Below are 5,468 nucleotides of genomic sequence, written 5' to 3'. Positions count from 1 at the left end.
TCTACGGAAGGGGCGGGGCCTCCCGGCTCCTTCGCGATCCTTCCCGCGGCCGCCCCTCCCCTCCGCCCCTTCGGCTGTCCTGTTCGCGCCTGTCTTCCCGGGCTCATCTCTCGCGTTAGCGAGCCGTTGGCCGCCAACCGTCTGAGCACGCGCTCGGCCCGGGGCGGCCCAGGGAGGTGGTGGGACGCCGCGGCGTGTAGAGCAGGCCCCAAAGGCCATGTGTGGGGGTCGTTTGTCTGAGACCCGGCGCCACACGCAAGCCCAGGTTGGCCTCGAGCTTCAGCCGCCCGAGTGCTGGGATTATAGTGCTGTGCCAAAGCCGCCACGCCTGGCAGCTTCGGTTAACGGCTTCGTCCTCAAAGCCTGGACCATCCCTCTGTGTTTCTGAGTGTCGGAATCCGGTCCCGGCTCCTTTAGCTAAGGAGCTGCTTTTGCGAGTTTGCCTTTAGGGGCCCGCCTTTCCCTCAGCTTGGAGACATTGGCCCCCTGGGGAAGGCAAGGAGAGAATTTGTAGACTAATTCGCTGTTTTCCATGCGTGAGTTCAGCTGAGGTTGAGGATCTATTTGAAAATCCTTTAACTGGCTGTGTGTATAGTGCCCTGGGTTAAGGTTTAGTGAGGTTAGCAACCAAGAACAGTCGTTGCTTGTCAAAAGCTGATGGATTAGGGCAGAGGTAGACCAATGAGCCACTATTTAGGACAACAGGTTTTAGGAAAATGTAAAACGTTTGGGAAGAGTGGTAGCTTGAAGGGGAGCTGTGAAATGAAAGTTGTGTTCAGATGTGCAAAATGGAGGCCCTGGCTCAATTATGGCTAAAGGAGATGTAAAAAGTTTCGTCCTTTTGTAGTTAGGGCTATCTTCAAATTTAGGCTAACCCTGCTTCTATGTGCTAGGATTTTTCTTTCTTTTTTTTGATATTGGCCAGGGCAGACTAATTGGTGATGTTAGTTGGCTGTATAGTCCAGATCCTATTGCCTGATTTTTAGAACTTTACCACCTGTAAGGGAAATAAGCATTAGTCTCAGGTTTGTAATCTCAGTTGAAGGAGCTGGGACAACTTTCAGATAGTCTGGGCAACATCCCTGCTTCAAATCACCCCCCCACCCAGGGTTATGTAAGTATTCTGTCAACGAGTATGTGTACCATGGGTGTGCCTGATTCCCACAGAGAGATCAAAAAGAGGGCATGAGATCCTTTGGAACCAGAGTTAAAGATCATCATGTGAACCATGTAGGTTCTGGGAATAGAACCTGTGTCTAAGAGTACCCAGTGTTCTGACTGCTGAGCCATTCCCTCCAGCTCTCAAAATTCCAAGAACTAGGCAAAACACCAATGCAGTTCAAATAGTAAAAACAGAAAAAGGAGTGGAAGGCTAACCCTTCAGTCCATAAGAAAATATTGTATAGCCTTTTTCTTTGTTGTAGTGCTAGGGATTGAGCCCAGTGCATCCTGTGTCCTTTACCCATACCCATCTTGACCTGCTTGTCTCAGGGTTATTCCCCAGGATCCAAAGCAACCGTTGGAAGAAGGGCTCTGAAAATGTTGGCAACGGTGAAAGGTTTCTGAGCTTCCCAAGGACCAGTAATCAATCCACAATCAAATGTGTAATGAAAAGTGCTCCTGGAAGCAGTCTGCCCATGCACATAGCTCAGCTGTTCTGCATCCTTGGTTTTGAACACACAGCGAGATACACTTTGCACTGCCAGTGCGCTTATGACAACATATCAACAAATACTTCGGAATTACTTCAACTCAGAAGTAATTACACTACTGCATGTAATAAGACTACAGTGTCATTTACTATCACAAAAGTTTTCAGTTATATGGGAAACAAAACTTTACTACTATCAGAATTCATATCAAATGAGTGTATGGTTGGCTTGTACTGTTAGAACATTCAATTTTTAAAATAGCCATTTGAGATGTCTGGAAAGATGGCTCAGTGCTCTTACAAAGGTCCCAAGTTAAGTTCTTGATTACCCATGTCAAGCAGTTCACATTGAATCTGGACCTCTTTGTGGAGGAAATTGAAGTCAGGAACTAGTTGAAGTCAGGAACTAGTCAAGCTTTCTACTGCTGAACTGAAATCCATAGACAAGCCAAAGCTCTTGTGCATTCTAGGCAAACATTCTACCACTGGGCCAAACACCCCTAGCTTGGAATACATACTTTCAATACTAGGTATTGAACACAATTTGTACAGGCCAAGCAAACACTCTACCATCTGAGTTGTATTCTAGGGTTTGTTTTTGTTTTGACAGGGTATGTCTGTAGTTCTGGCTGTCCTGGAACTCAATGTGTAGACCAGGCTGGCCTCAAACTCAAAAACCTGCCTGCCTGTGCCTCCCACTTGGGAGATTTCAGCACTTGCTGAGATTTCAAGCGTGAGTTACTATACCTATGTTCCTGACCACTAAGAGATAGCTCAGGTGTTAAGAGCACTGGCTGCTCTTCCAAAGGTCCTGAGTTCAATTCCCAGCAATCACATGGTGGCTCACATCTGATGCCTTGTTATGGTGTGTCTGGAGACAACCACATTGTACTCCTATAAGTAAAAATTTAAAAATTAAAAAATATAAAAGTCATTACTCTCTTTGGATAAAAACTGATGGCAGGTGGGCTAGATTTGGTCTGCAAGCAGTAGTTAGCTAAGCTTCGGCTTGCATATGAACCCCAAGGTGTAGGGAATTAAGCTTGAGAAGGGAGCAGAGCATGGTACTTACCTGTAACTAATGGCACATGGGAGGTGGATCAGGCATTCAAGGTCAGATCGGGCTATGCGAGACTAAGTAAAAATTTAAGAAGGTAGGTCCTGGGGCTGGGGATTTAGCTCAGTGGTAGAGCGCTTACCTAGGAAGCGCAAGGCCCTGGGTTCGGTCTCCGAAAAAAAGAACCAAAAAAAAAAAAAAAGGTAGGTCCCAGGTAGTATAGGTCTGTAATCACAGGCTGAGGTCAGACAAGCTCATTTTCAGGGTCTGCTTGGGCTGACTAGCAAGTGCAAAATTAGCCAGACTGTCTCCAAAAATGCTGGAGATACAGTAGAACATAGCTAGAGTGCTTGTCTAGCATGTATGAGGCTCTTAGGTTTACTCCCCAGTACTACAAGAGCTAAGGAGGCTAAACAATGGTGGTATTGATGTTAGGCTAATTGTACTTGATTTCTCTGACAATGGGATACTATTGAAGTTTGGAAAATGTTCTAGAAAGATTAACTTGGAACAAAGTCTGAGATGAATTGAAAAAAAAAAAAAAAAAAAAGAACAGACTAGAAGAGAACATTTAGACTCCAACCTGAAATTACCGGGAACTTCCCTCTCAAACGTTCTTTTGAAACAATTGTCTTTCATGAGACCTCTGAGATTCAGTTCCACTGCATGGCAGTTTGTAGTCTACCATTCCTCAGCCCTCCCACTCCTTTAGTTACCTGTCTTTCCTAACTATTTCAATGGACTTCACATTAGACTCCATTCATGCCCTTACTATAATCTCAACCATTAGCTGATAGGATCCAACTTTTAATAGGCTTGTTTTGCAATTACTGACAAATTCAGTTTTTGGTTGGGATAAGCTCTGGATTAAAGCACAAGAGTCACTTTACATTCTCTCTTGTGCTTCATCTTTATTTCTCACAATTTAGAAACACCAGTCTGACAGTAATAGAAAGGTAAAGAAAACTACTATGCCTTGTTTAGGCTTCCACATACTCTGAGGTTGGGGTTGATAGTTCTAGGGTCTCTAAATAGGGGTCCACAAGAATTTTCCCCCCCAAGACAAAGTCTCTCTGCGAAGCCCTTGCTGTCGTGGAATTCACTCTGTAGACCAGGCTGGCCTTGAACATCTCTACCCACCTGCCTCTGCCTCCCGAGTGCTGGGATTAAAGCCTCATCACCATCCACCTATTTATAGAGTAAGGAAAAGGCTTTAAAAAGTTGGTATTAGGGCTGGAGAGATGGCTAATGAATAGTTGATATTAGGGGTTGGGGATTTAGCTCAGTGGTAGAGCACTTGCTAGGCCCTGGGTTCCGAAAAAAAATGATTAATTAAACACTAATGAAAAAAAAATGAAAACTTTCTTCTACCTCTATGGCAATGCATAATAAAATTATCCTAAGAGGGCTGGAGAGATGGCTCAGCGGTTAACACCAGAGGTCCTGAGTTCAATTCCCAGCAACCACATGGTGACTCACAGCCATCTGTAATGGGATCTGATGACCTCTTCTGGTGAGTCTGAAGACAGTGACAGTGTAACCACATACATGAAATAAATCTTAAAAAAAAAAATTATCCTAAGAGACTGGAACTTCTTGTTGAACCTTACAGTATATTTAATATACTTCGAGGTCACTGAACACTTGACTGCTATCCTATCCCAGCCTGATTAACCTGCCTTTAAGAGAACAATGTACCGGGGTTGGGGATTTAGCTCAGTGGTAGAGCGCTTGCCTAGCAAGCACAAGGCCCTGGGTTCCGTCCCCAGCTCCGGAAAAAAAAAAAGAACCAAAAAAAAAGGGGGGGGGGGGGTTTGGGGATTTAGGTTCGGTCCCCAGCTCCGAAAAAAAGAAAAAAAAAAAAAAAAAAAGAGAACAATGTACCAGGCTGGAGAGATGGCTCAGCCGTTAAGAGCACCAGACTGCTCTTCCAGAAGTCATGAGTTCAATTCCCAGAAACCACATGGTGGCTCACAACCATCTGTAAAGAGATCCGATGCCCTCTTCTGCTGTCTTCAGAGATAGCTACAGTGTACTTATATTAATATTCACATATATTATTAAAAAAAAAAGAGAACAATGTACCAACCAACCCCAATTGCTTGCCTTTTATAATCTAAGCCAAACCATAGCTATAATCATTGTCTTCTGACCTATGAGTAATTGATATGTACATGTTGTGGTAGTCATTGCTGAAAAAAGTAAACTGACTGAAAACTACTTTATAAAATGAATATCCCTGGGGTTGGGTAAGTGCTCAGTGGTAGAGCACTTGTTAGGCCCTGGGTTCGATCCCCAGCTCCGAAAAAAAGAAAAGAAAAAAAAAATCCCCATACAAGTTGAAATCATTATTCATATAATGTTGCAGGATATTTGATCACACTGCTAACCCCAAGATTGTGACCTGGAAAAACCTTGTGTGTGACTCAGCCTAGCACACACCTCTAACCCAAGAGCTAAAGTCAACCTTAGGTCCTAAAGAAGGAGCAAGCAACAGGCTGACATGGGGGAAAAAAAACAAAAAAAGTTGGAGAACCAGAGAAGACATTTAACACTGACTTCCAGAACATGAATTTGACACCATCACACGTAGTGAATGCACATACATGCACAGATCACAGAAAGAATGACAGATGTGATGGCTCATGCCAAACTGAAGCAGGATTGCTGGGAGTTGGAGGCCAGCCTGGGCTACAAACCCATTGGGTGTGGTGGCGAAGGCTGAAGTGGAAGAATTGAGTGTGAGGGTGGGTGCAGAGT

Source organism: Rattus norvegicus, chromosome 7 (genome assembly GCF_036323735.1).
Source record: "Rattus norvegicus strain BN/NHsdMcwi chromosome 7, GRCr8, whole genome shotgun sequence".
Classification (NCBI taxonomy): domain Eukaryota; kingdom Metazoa; phylum Chordata; class Mammalia; order Rodentia; family Muridae; genus Rattus; species Rattus norvegicus.
The sequence above is the reverse complement of the archived record's forward strand: the minus strand, read 5'-3'. Positions refer to the sequence as shown.